Source organism: Lynx canadensis, chromosome B3 (genome assembly GCF_007474595.2).
Source record: "Lynx canadensis isolate LIC74 chromosome B3, mLynCan4.pri.v2, whole genome shotgun sequence".
NCBI lineage: Eukaryota > Metazoa > Chordata > Mammalia > Carnivora > Felidae > Lynx > Lynx canadensis.
Window position 1 is genome coordinate 142,189,011 of NC_044308.2, and position 13,318 is coordinate 142,202,328.

The following is a 13,318-nucleotide window of genomic DNA, read 5'->3' on the forward strand; positions in this document are numbered from 1 at the left end:
ACACACGAATAAATAAAACACTCCCAAGTATGGATCAATGATGGGAATGTATTATAGACCCAAAATTATGTGTAATCTAAATCAGCACCGCAGAGGTAATTTTAGAAGAAAATATAATGTTATTTAATTTGTTTTCAGAGCAGTTTCATATTATTTCTTTCTTTACGTTTATTAGCTCTGCAGGAGAAAAGCCTAAAATTCAAGGATCTTGTTTTTGGGATTTTGTGATTGTGTTATTATTATTTGTGAATCAGAAAATGAATCAATAAACAAAAAAAATTTTCCTAGCATGGACCAGTGATGAATGTCATGGGGTTTCTGAAACAAGAATTTTGATTAAACCCATCTGCAACTCTGAGGTCCATTACAAAGGAACACCTTATTATTCTCTTCGTGGGAAATAAAAGCCTTCAGCATCTCATTCGTGGGCTTTTGTGGTTTGGGGTATGAATTGCATTATTATAATACAATTAGCCCATGAATAAAGAAATACATCAATGAATAAAGAATAAGAAGGATATGCATGCACTACTTTTAGGGCACACAATGAAACAGGGATCATTATTACAACAATTTTGAGATTCTTAGCCCTAATAAATTAGCAGTTAAGGCTTTTATCACTTTGGTGAGGGGCATATGGTCAACTGTGCCTAAGAGTCAATGGTTTGTTCTGTGTTGAGGCACATTGCCAATTGATCATTCTATTAAGGAGAGGAAAATACATTTACATAAATAGTTGATTGAATAAACTATCTAATTGAGAGAGAGAGAGCATGGTGATACTGTTTCATACGGCCACACTCATGATTAATGCCGTCTTCTTAGGCCGTTTTGTGTAAGCAAACAAACACTAAAGAATCAGTTTGGTATTCTTCCGGGTAATGACATAAGGACAAATGTAAATATTATTCAAGGTACTTCTCCAGTGTGGGTGGGCTGACACATATTGAAGTATAATTATAAGTGAACAAATGCATATGCATTTAGATCTCAGTGTTTTTTTAAGTCAGCCAACAATACATTAAAGGAAAGCATGCAGTTGAATTTAAAGGTCATGATGTGTCATGTTTTACCCAACTCATATCCATAGGAAGGAAAAGAGTTCTAGGCCTTTCTGCTGGTGCATGTAGACATTTGTAAATAGTGAGCATTTTGCTTCTGTTTTGATGGTTGTTTAATTTGGGGGATTCTTTTAGAAAAATGAAGGGATGATCTTACTATCCCGTGAGTAATTAAATAGGATAATTAGTGAGTGAATTAATAAATATATTAAGTAGGGTCAGATTTGGATCACTGGTGAGATTGTGCCCTGAATGGAATCTCCCAGGTATCCAGTGCTGCACAAATAAATTTCTTTCTTTTTTTTTCTGGAATAAAGTTTTTAAATATGCAATTTATTGTCAAATTGGTTTCCATACAACACCCAGTGCTCATCCCAACAAGTGCCCTCCTCAATGCCCATCACCCACTTTCCCCTCCCTCCCAACCACCCCCCCCCCATCAACCCTCAGTTTATTCTCAGTTTTTAAGAGTCTCTTATGGTTTGGTTCCCTCCCTCTCTAACTTTTTTTTTTCTTCCCCATCCCCCATGGTCTTCTGTTAAGTTTCTCAGGATCCACATAAGAGTGAAAACATATGGTATCTGTCTTTCTCTGTATGACTTATTTCACTTAGCATCACACTCTCCAGTTCCATCCACGTTGTGACAAAGGCCATATTTCATTCTTTCTCATTGCCAGGTAGTATTCCATTGTGTACATAAACCACATCTTCTTTATCCATTCATCAGTTGATGGACATTTAGGCTCTTTCCATAATTTGGCTATTGTTGAGAGTGCTGCTATAAACATTGGGGTACAAGTGCCCCTATGCATCAGTACTCCTGTATCCCTTGGATAAATTCCTAGCAGTGCTATTGCTGCGTCATAGGGTAGGTCTATTTTTAATTTTCTGAGGAACCTCCACACTGTTTTCCAGAGCGGCTGCACCAGTTTGCATTCCCACCAACAGTGCAAGAGGGTTCCCGTTTCTCCACATCCTCTCCGGCATCTATGGTCTCCTGATTTGTTCATTGTAGCCACTCTGACTGGCATGAGGTGATACCTCAGTGTGGTTTTGATTTGTATTTCCCTGATGAGGAGTGACATTGAGCATCTTTTCATGTGCCTGTTGGCCATCTGGGTGTCTTCTTTAGAGAAGTGTCTGCTCATGTGTTCTGCCCATTTCTTCACTGGATTATTTATAAATTTCAACAAAAAAGATGATCTTGGCTCTTACCTACATGGGTGGCAAGTACAGACAGATATTCCTGATAATTTTCAGATATTCCTGAACCTGACCACTAGGTTCAGTGGTGGTCATTGTATTATTTAAAATAAAAAAAATTCCACAAATTAGTAAATATTAAGTAGAGCTCTGTCTTTCCAATGTTTAGGAAAGTATGCAAACTCAGGTTTATGGTTACTTGATTTTTGATCATTTAGGATAGTTAAATGTAGACTGATTCTTTTTAAAGTTTGCTTTTTACTCCTCAGAATGAACACACTCTACCAGATTTGATTATTATCTCATGGTGAAGATCTTGCCTTTTACCTCTTTGGGAAAGACAGAAGAGATAAGTGTAAGCAATAATCAATGTTCATGTATTGCTTGCGGGGCTTAGTCATGGGTATTCATTGAGATGTTTGGAAAGAGTAAGTGGCCATATACATGGACAATTCAAAGGTGATCTTGCATTGACCGAAGACTAAAATGCGTTTATGAATTCAGAATTATGATTAATCCATTCCAGCCATTACTGAATTCATTAGGACAAAGGATGAAAGGCATGTTAGCAATTTTCAAAACATTTTAATATTCCATTTCATTTTTGTTCCACGGTGGATTCAAACACTTCTCCACTGGTTGATATTATTATAGACTGTGAACCCGGCAAGGGCGGGGAACCATAGGAAAATGGAAAATGTTGCCTTTTCCTTAGTTGTGGTACAGAATGGCAGTTCACTGTACCATCTTTGAAGTATGGATGTTAAATGAAAGAGGCCCAAGCAGGGACCAATGACTAACGGAATTAGGATGATGCAAAGAAATGGATTGATTCATATTGGCAATGCTGCGGTGCATGGCACAAGGAGAATTAGTCTTGTAGCTCTGTAGGAAGTAAACTTTCATGGACTTCATCTCTTCAAGGATGTTGATCTTATTTTCCTAACTCTTGCTCGTTGACCGTATTATTAATGAGTCAAGGAATAAGTCAAGAACAATATATTAAGTGAAGGCACAGAATACCAAGTCTGGATCAATGATGAGTGTGCGTGGGGCATCTGAATAAAATTTTTGATTAAACCCAGTCTGTAACTCTGAGGTCCATTGCATCTATGGGAAATGTGCTTATAGAGGAAGTTAGAAATAGTCAAGAATCGTGTTCTTGATTTTTTTTGTTGTTCACAGATAGGGATTGTATTATTATAAGTTAATCGATGCATGAATGAGTAAAGTTTAAGTGAAGAGATGGGTTGTACCTTATTTAATTATGAGAGGAGCTAATGAACCAAGGATTACTGTTAATATAACTTTTTGGAATTTTGAGTTAAAATAAAATGGTATAAGGCTGCTCCTCCTTTGGGAATGTATAGATAGATATTTGTGAACATCAGTGTTGTTGTTCTGAAGTGGCAGTGAGTTGGTGGCCTATCTCATCTTAAAAAGGGACAAAAAACTCATATGATTACATAGCAATCAGCAATACGTAATATAATACATGTATTCAACTGTAATAGAGCAAATCATGATAAACCCATTAGTGTAAAATGAGTTTTAATAAGCAATAATTTAATACAATCAATAATAAAAAATAAAAGACATTATTCAATAACTGTTGAAACTTAGAAAAGGTCAAGGGGCGCCTGGGTGGCGCAGTCGGTTAAGCGTCCGACTTCAGCCAGGTCACGATCTCGCGGTCCGTGAGTTCGAGCCCCGCGTCGGGCTCTGGGCTGATGGCTCAGAGCCTGGAGCCTGTTTCCGATTCTGTGTCTCCCTCTCTCTCTGCCCCTCCCCCGTTCATGCTCTGTCTCTCTCTGTCCCAAAAATAAATAAACGTTGAGAAAAGGTCTAAGCATGAACACCAAGAAGGTGAATATAGTAATTGTGTTCATTGATTTTTATTTGAAAAAAAGTAAATGTGTTTTGTTGATGATTTCTGTGAGTGAAAAGCCAATGGATACATTTAGTATCACTCAGCCTTCTTGGGAAGTATCCTTAGGGCTCACCATTATCGGTGCTATTATTATTAGTGAGTAAAAGAATGATTTTATATCACCATCTGTTATCTAAAAGAACATAAGTCATAGGTCAGTGAGGAGCATATATAATGTATAAAGGAGCATGACTAACTCTGTTTTACCCTCTTCAAGTCCACGGGCCCCTCCTTCTTTGGGGAAGGATCATATAAACCCACTCTCTAAAGTACATCTTGCTGTCAACACTTAAATCCAAATTAATGAAAAATAAAAACTCAGTTCCTTAGCAACGCTAGTCACATTTCAGGCCCTATGTGACCAGTGGCTACCACACTGAGTAGTGCTAATAGAGAATGTTTCCATCACTGCAGCAAGTTCTACCAGTGCAGACAGTGCTGAGATAGAAAGTTGTATGTAGTAGTATTTAGTTTTGGGGAGTTGATGGCTCTACCACTTTGTGTTTTTTGTAGGCAAAAAAAGAGTATCTAATTAAATTATCCTTAGAGTTATGTAAAAAGTGAGTACATAGATTAATCGAAAAACACGAGAATTAAAGTACAGTACGGCTCATTGGTCAGATCGTTTCATGAAAGAAGAATTTAAATTCAACCCATTTTGCTAACGTGTTCTCACTGAATGACTCTGTGGACTTTTTACTATTTGGTAGGTTATATAGACAGATATCCATAATAGTTATAGTTCTTTTAGTGTTGGGCAGAAGATTATAAAAGGTCTTCAGTGTATTAATTCCTCCTAAAAATTGAATCAGTCGGTAAGGGCAAAGGATGATCCTGTTGTATTGATGAAAATGTGGCACAAACCAATATTTATGATTCATCTACTAATGCAGAACCAATTTTTATTTAAAAATATAAATTTATACTTTTTATTCTTTAAAAAAATCTGTCTTATCCTCCTGAACGAATACTCCACATTGGATTCAGCCATTGTCCAATGAAGAAGCTCTTGACTGTTACTTCTGTGGGTAAGGGGCAAATAACAATCAAAGTTTGTGCTTGGTTTGTATGGTTTGTCCATGTGTGGTCACTAAGGTAGTTGAATAGAACAAAAGGCTATATACACGAAAATAAAATCTGAGAACACCAAGTAAGGACCAATGGTGGGAATATGTTCTGGGCCAAGGAGTAGAAGTAACCTATTTCAGCACAACTGAGATGCATTTTTTGTTTTTAAAGATGGAAGGCATGTACTTGATTTTTGGAACTGTTTGCTATTCTGTATTGTTTCTAAACACAGTTGATTTAAGCGTTTCCATTTTGAGAGAGATCCAGGCTATATTAACTGTTTAGAAGAAGGAAGCTCTCAGAAGGTGGAGCATATTGTGTGTGTTCTAGAAAAACCATTGTGGTTTTTTGTTGTTAATTACACTGCGCTTAAAATTGGACAAATTAAAACATGGCCCAATCCTGGGACATTTTTAATGATGGTATTGATACAAAGCAAGGTTCACACTAAGATCTAGGCTAAAAGCTCTGTGGGAAATCAGTCTAGAGACCGATCATCGTACTACCAACTATCTTGTTCCAGGAGTTGGTAATTCCTGGGAAAATGAAGATAGAAATGAATGAAGAAAAAGAGTGCCAAGTCTGGACCAATGATGAGATTGGAGGGTGTCTGAATCAAAAACTTTGATTAAAGCCATCTGTGACTCTGAGGTCCATTATTTAAAAGTGGCCTCATATTTTCCTCTATGGAAATGAGCTTAGAGCAGAATTTCTGAATGTTCAAATACCTTGATCATGGGTATACACACTATGGGAATAGCTTGAATTCTTGTAAGTAAATCATGAGTGAATACATGAAGAAATATATAAATGAGTAAATATAAAGAAACCTGGGTATAGGCCAATTATGAGAGTAGGTAATGAAACTGGGATTATTACACGTTTCTGAGGCATTGAATTCCAGTGAAATCTATTTGGAAGGGCTGTTGCCCCCTTTTTTGGAAGGAGTGGGTAGACAGATGCATGTAAGATTCAGCATCTTTGTTTGATATAGGTGGTTGCCTGCTGGTTGGTTGTTTGTATTTAGAAAAGGAAAAATTGCATACATAAATAATTCATTAAATGTTTAATTGGAAGAAGAATGAGCATAGTTCATATTAGAATGTACCTTATGAACAGAGTTATTATTAATGTACCTCTGTTCATTGAGTTTTATTAAAAACAAGGAAAAAGATCTCATGTTTAAAGTTCTGTGGCTAATGTAGTAGACATGTGGAGACAAAACAATGCTATTCAAGTTTCCTGTCTAATATTAGTTAATTTCCAGATATTGATGAATTGTTACATTTGAGTGGATTAAATGCTAATCACAGTTTTTAAAAGGGGGCAAAATGTGGCCCAGTAAGAAGCAAAAATAATCCTTATCTATACTTCTGATCCTCTCTTCCTAACTTGGTTATGGGCATGTAGTCACTTGTACATGAAGGGCATTTCTATTCTGGGTTGTTCATGGATTTACCATTTTGTTTGTGTGTGTGTGTGTATAGGTGTGTGTGTTAGTATACTTGAATGTATGATCAACTATTCCACAAGGCATTCCATAAATGAATAAATAAAACAACGAACAATTGAATTAACATATGAGTAGGGTGAAAGCATAGATCTTGGTGACAATATGCCATGAGTCACAAATTTAATGTCATCTATTTCTACACAAATTGAGTTCTTCAAAAAAAAGATTGTCTAGGCTCTTGCCTATATGGATAAGGGGTGTGTAGACAGATATGTGCAATAGTTTTTATTTTTATGTGATGAACTCAACAGTGTTCATTGTATTATTTAAAATTTATAGTTAAATCAGCAAATTAAAAAGGAGTGATGTTCTTGGATCAGTGATGACAGTGAGAAGTGAATCAGCTTCCTGAGTAATTTTGTACCACACAACTGTTGTCCTTTAAATCAATCTAAATCTGGACTGTTCATTCTTTCGAATATTGACACTTGACTCCAGAATGGAGACCATGGCTGATTTAACCAGTCTCTACTGATGAAGAGCTTGGCTGTTATCTTTCTGGGTAAGGAACCTAATGACTAAAGTAAAGAAGAGGCAAAAGATCTTGTCAATTGGGGTGAATTTTTCATTAGTGTTCACTGAATTATTTAAATGAAGTCATAGAGAAATCAGTGATATGAATGTGCTATGAAGCAAAGATTATGATTAACCTGATTCAGTACAATTGGGGTTAAAAATAAGACAGAAGACATTTTATTCATTTTCAAAGTAGATTAATAATCCATCTTATTTTTGCACTGCATCTGGCTTCAACTTGTATCCAGTACTAAAATCTACGACCGCACTGTTGAACGTGGTTGTCCCTAGCCACATGTGGCTATTTAAATCTAAAATAATTAAAGTCCAGTGAATCTTAAATTCAGCTCTTCAGTTGCACTAGCCCCATTTCAAGTACCCAGGAGCTACATGTGGCTTATAGTGACCATATTAGAGAATGCAATTTAGCACATTCGTATTCTGATGCAGAGTGCTATTGGGTAGCTCCTTGGTGAAGGAGTACACAGAAAGATGGCAGACGGTTGGAATAAGACGCAAGGATGTTAATTGATCCATACATACCTCACTGAGGGCCACTACTAAGGATATTTTTAGTTTATGGGAAAAGAGTCTGTAAATAGACCTTGGTCATATCCAAGGATCTTGTTCTTGTTTTTGTTTTTTTTTTAAAGTCATGGACATTGATTTTATTACTGTTGATGAATCAATGTTGATGGATCAATGAATGGATCCATAAACAAAGGTATAAATGAAGAAAAAAATGGATCAATGATGAGTACCCTGGGGTGTCTGAAATCAAGGATTTTGATTAAACCCTATAACTCTGAGGTCCATTACAAGAAGATTCCTCTCTTTGGTCTCTATGGGAAATGAGTTTATTCTAGGAGTTAAAAATACTCAGGAGTTTGCTCTTGGGCTTTTAAGTATTGTATTTTCAGTAAATCAATGCATGAATAAATCAAGAAACAAATAAATGAATAAAGACAAAATGGGTTATTTCTGGTCCAAATAGGAGAGTATGTAATGTAATATATATAATATAAAAATCAATGTTAATAAATTTCTGAAGCACTGCGTTCCAGTAAAATAAATGGATTAAAGCTGACCCTTTTGGGTAAAGAGAATTTAGATAAATGGATGTAAGAACCCATGTTGTTTTGCTGGGTTGGGTTGTTGTTTTTTTGTTTTACTAAGAGAAGAGCAAAACATGTACTTAAAATTAATTATCAATTAAATAACTACGTAATTGAAAGAGGGCTTACACATGGACTTTTGTTGAGAATGTGTCCCATGGCCAGTTACAATTAATCCAACGATCTTCGCTATGTTTTTAATTAAAAAAAAAAAACAGGAAAAAAATCATCTGGTTTTTTTTCTGTGCCTAAGGAGCATATGGACAGGCGTTAATATTGTCTTGTTTCTGTTGATTCACAAATATTGATGATATTATTAAAAATGAATAAAAGAACAAGTAAATATATTAATCAATTATTTGAAGGAAGACAAAGCATGGACCATGAGGAGCATGTGTTCTGGAACAAGGAGACTGATTAATCCAGTTCTACCAAACTGCTCTCCAGATAAAGAAAATAAGACTTACGCTCTTAGATTTTGGGAATGGTGAATATGCTTAGATTGACTTTCTTTTTGTGGCTTGGTGCAATTTCTTTAAAACAGCACAAGATAAGTGACTCCATATGTGACTATGTTAATACATACCTATAGAAAGGTGGGACAAGCATGGGCAATTGCTGAGAATGTGCCTGAATCTAGGATTCAGATTAATATAGTTCTTTCCAAGCAAGATTCGTTTAGAAGAAAGATATAGCTCTTGCCTGGCCGAGTAGGGGGTGTATAAACAGACAGGAGTGGTTGTCGTGGTTCTTATTATTTTTAACTGGTGTTGGTTTCCAAGGCATTCATTATATCAGTTAAATTTAATGCTTGAATCAATCAAGCAATAAATATGCTATTCAGAGTTTTAATACATAATGAGCACTAAGGTTTATTTCTAATCATTTATTGTTGACTTGAACGCAATTAAAATATTGGAATCTAGACTGTTCTATATCTATCGGTCCACCTATCATCTACATAATTGAACCTTTTTATTTTCATATTTGCTTTATACTCTACAGAATGGATGAACGATGAATCAATTATGGAGTATAGAAACATGTAAGTAACAGTCAAGGTAATTGCTTTTGGCTTGGTGGTTTGTCATGGGTGTTAACTCCGTTATTGAAAGGGAATAAATGGCTACATATACTAATAAAATGAATGAAGGTCATGTGTGGGCCAGTTCAGCACATCTGTGGTCAATTAAGGAGAAGAAAGCAAAACGATTTTATTCATTTTCACAGTTGATTATTCAATTAATGAATGGAAAACGTATTATTCAATTTGAATTTTGAGTCACAGTTGATTTAAAACTCCCTTTATTTACAGAGGCATAGTTTGGTCACAGTGAAATAGTAAAATGGGGTTAATATGAAGTATCATATTAATCTATACAGGAAACATTGTGGACAACTAGTGAAAGATATATATCAGGGAGGTCGGGGGGATGTAATTCTATACAGAAATGTTAGAGATATCCAAGGATCTTGTCTCAAGTTTACATGACCTTTAGGCATTTTATTATTATTAGGGAATTGATGAATTAATCATTTAGACATGTATATGACTGAACATAGTGAAGGCCAATCCTGGACCAATGATGATGATTGGTGGAGTATGAGTTCTGGATGATGGATACTATGTAACTGGAACTCTGAGGTCCAGCACGATCCGAAATCTGGTCTATACCTTCTTTTGGAAATGATCCAATGGACAGATGTTAAGAATATTTAAGGTTCTTGTTCTTAGTTTGTGTGTTCATGGAATTTGATTCTATTATTGTGAAGGGATCAACAAAAAGAATCAAACAAGTCTATAAATAAAGCAAGAAAGTGAAGCCTTGTCCAGTTATGAAAATATATGGCAACGTCAGAAATAATATTTATATATTGTAAACACTAAATTCCATTAAGAAGTAAACGTCCTAAAGGTATTATCTCTTTGGCTAAGGTTAATATATGTACGGTGCAAATAATAGCCCATTTTCTTGTTTGGTCAGGGCCTTGTTCAACGTTGTTTGTTATCTCAAGAAAAAAAGCATCACGGTTTAATACATATCTAAATGACAAGTTAAATGCAAGGAGGCATATAAGGATAATGGATAGAGAGAATATTTCAGTCTTTTTTATCATCTGTTTTTGTACTCTCAGAATGGATGTGCCAGGCCAGTTGAAGCATCTCCATGGTCATGAGCTGTTTGTTGCCTAGGAGCATAGGGACCAGTGTGAGTATCATCAAATCTTGGTCTTGGTCTGAGAGGTTTTTAAAGGTCCAAGAAGGCCAACCATGGAGTAGTGTAAATACGGCATTGCCATGAGCAGTGTGTTGACGATGGCAAAATTCAGAATGATTAATGAGAGATACCATCAATGTGGTAAATGATCCTGTAGGTAGATATTACAGATACTTAAGACTATTATTCTTAAGGTTTTGCGATTCAGAGTTATTTACTTAATTATTAATGAAATGAGGAATTAATCAATAAGCAAATGTGGAAACGAGTGGAGAAGAAGAGGGCCACTTCTGGACCAATGATGACTACTGGTGGCGTATGAATCACGGATGATGAATATTACGTGTCTGAAACTCTGAGGTCCAACCAATAAGAAATATAATGTGTTCCTCCTGTTGGAAATAATTCCGTGGACAGATGTAAGGAGTACACAGGATTTCGTTCTTTTCCTACATGTACATAGTTTTGATTTCATATTTATAAATGGATCAATGATAGAACCATAAAGAAATATATAAATCAGTAAATATAAAAAGAAGAAGCATTGTTAAACTCCAAAAAAATGTGGTGAAGCAAGGAATACTATTAATATGAATTGAAATCACAGAAGTCCATTAAGAATTAATGGACCAACTGTGTTATCTCTGTGCAGGGATCATACAGGCACTGATTAATCACGGTCACTTTTGTTGTTACAGACCAGTCTCATGGGTGAGGTTGTTCATTTTGTTAAGGGGAGAATGTGTAAATATTATGAAAAAATAATAATCAAATGAATGAGTGAATGGAGTGTGAAAGCAAGGCTGAATGGAGAGACTGTCTCAATTTTTAAAATCATTTCTCCTGCTTTGTACTCCTCAGAATGGATGCAGTTAAGCTGATTCTCTGTGGTTGCCTCCATTGTCAGGAACACAGACACTAATGTGAGTAATGGTTACAGGGGTTTTAGTTTGAATGGTTACTTTTTAAAAAGTGCCTTAATAAGATGTATTTTGTCTGAGCAGAGAAAGCCAACTGAGGCCCAATGATATTGGGTATATATATATGCTATTATATGAGACAATGTGTTGATAAACCATGTATGACACATTGCAAATAATTAATATAAGAAATATACTGATGTGGTAAGTGATTGTATAGGCGGATGGAAGGACATTTGATTGTATAGGGCGGATGGAAGGGACATTTAGTTCTTTTTATTTATTTTTTTAATTCATAGGTATCTGTTTTATTATCACCAGGGAATTGGTAAATTAGTTAATAAACATTGATGGCAATGAAGAAAAAGAGGCCCAAGCTTGGATCGATGATGAGGCTGGTGCCGTATGAATCACGCATGATGAATGATACGTGTCTGGAACTCTGAGGTCCAACACATAGGGAAATCTGTCTACTGCCTCTTTTGGAAATGATCCTATAGGCAGATGTTGAGAATATACAAGGATCACGTTCTTGGCCTCTGTGCACACGGATTCTGGTTCTGTTATTATTATTGGCTATATTAAAATTATAACTAGCCAATAAACAAATAGAAATAAATATAAATAAGTAAAACATTGGCGAATTATGAAAATGTGTCATGAAGTAAGAGAATCTATTAACATATGTTGAAAACACTGAGCTGCTTAAGAAGACATGGTTCAAAGGTGTTACTTCTTTGGCTAATGATTATACAGGAAGTACAAGTAACCATCATTGTTCCTGTTCTGGCTCAGTGGCAAATTTGACGTTCGCCTTTTTTTTTTTTTTTAATGTTTATTTATTTTTGAGAGACAGAGTGTGAGTGGGGGAGGGGCAGAGAGACAGGGAGACACAGAATCCGAAGCAGGATCCAGGCTCTGAGCCGTCAGGGCCCACGCGGAGCTTGAACTCACGAGTGTGAGATCATGACCTGAGCCGAAGTCGGCCGCCCAACTGACTGAGCCACCCCAGGCACCCCCGATATTCACTTTCTTAAGAGAAATATTAATACATATTACCACCAAATAATTAACACCTAAATTACTCACTAAATAAGAGGTTAAATGCAAGGATTGCATAGAGAGGTGGAGAGATTGTGTCTCAGTTGTTTTTTTTTTTTGGTTTGTTTTTCTGTTCTGTCTGCTTTGTACTTCTCAGAGTGGGCACACCAAGGTGATGAAAGCCATCTGCCATGGTTACAGGCTCTATATGTAGGAGATGGAGACCAGTGTGAGTACAAAGTTCTCATCTTATTTTTGCTGATTTGTTTAGCATGTTGACTGTAATATTAAAAATATTTAAATATATAAAAAAAGGCCAGCCCCATGATAAATATGAAATTGACATGAGACATTATATTGATTAACCAGTGTTTGCAACATGGTAGATGATTGATAAAATATATATTCAAGGAGGTGGCAGTGATTCTATGGACAGATGTTAGGGATACTTGGGGGTGTTATTTTCAAGTGTTTTTGATTCATAGATATTTTATAGTTATGGATTTATTGATAATCACTGATAAATGTAGAAGTGAGTGAAGAAAAAGAGGGCCAGTTCTGGACCAATGATGACCACTGGTGGCGTAGGAGTCATGGATGATGAATACTACGTGTCGGGAACTCTGAGGTCCAACAAAATAAGAAATCTAGTCTCTCTTCTCTGTTGCAAGTGACCATATTGACAGGTGTTAGTAACAGACAAGGATCATGTTCTTGTTCCTTGTATTCAT

General features: G+C 35.8%; 8 non-coding genes across 8 annotated transcripts; all 8 read left to right on the forward strand.

Moving 5' to 3' along the window:
• The first annotated feature begins 290 nt into the window (after positions 1–290).
• LOC115517481 lies at positions 291–365 on the forward strand. Its single transcript, XR_003969927.1, has one exon. It is a non-coding gene; the product is annotated as a small nucleolar RNA SNORD113/SNORD114 family (small nucleolar RNA).
• Positions 366–3,294: 2,929 nt separating this feature from the next.
• On the forward strand, positions 3,295–3,370 carry LOC115517487. The gene has a single exon (XR_003969933.1). It is a non-coding gene; the product is annotated as a small nucleolar RNA SNORD113/SNORD114 family (small nucleolar RNA).
• Positions 3,371–5,846: 2,476 nt separating this feature from the next.
• On the forward strand, positions 5,847–5,920 carry LOC115517479. The gene has a single exon (XR_003969925.1). It is a non-coding gene; the product is annotated as a small nucleolar RNA SNORD113/SNORD114 family (small nucleolar RNA).
• A 2,115-nt stretch (positions 5,921–8,035) lies between these two features.
• Positions 8,036–8,108, forward strand: LOC115517484. The gene has a single exon (XR_003969930.1). It is a non-coding gene; the product is annotated as a small nucleolar RNA SNORD113/SNORD114 family (small nucleolar RNA).
• A 1,875-nt stretch (positions 8,109–9,983) lies between these two features.
• LOC115517466 lies at positions 9,984–10,058 on the forward strand. The gene has a single exon (XR_003969914.1). It is a non-coding gene; the product is annotated as a small nucleolar RNA SNORD113/SNORD114 family (small nucleolar RNA).
• An 859-nt stretch (positions 10,059–10,917) lies between these two features.
• Positions 10,918–10,992, forward strand: LOC115517441. The gene has a single exon (XR_003969890.1). It is a non-coding gene; the product is annotated as a small nucleolar RNA SNORD113/SNORD114 family (small nucleolar RNA).
• Positions 10,993–11,925: 933 nt separating this feature from the next.
• On the forward strand, positions 11,926–11,999 carry LOC115517470. Its single transcript, XR_003969917.1, has one exon. It is a non-coding gene; the product is annotated as a small nucleolar RNA SNORD113/SNORD114 family (small nucleolar RNA).
• Positions 12,000–13,146: 1,147 nt separating this feature from the next.
• On the forward strand, positions 13,147–13,221 carry LOC115517444. The gene has a single exon (XR_003969894.1). It is a non-coding gene; the product is annotated as a small nucleolar RNA SNORD113/SNORD114 family (small nucleolar RNA).
• Positions 13,222–13,318: the final 97 nt, after the last annotated feature.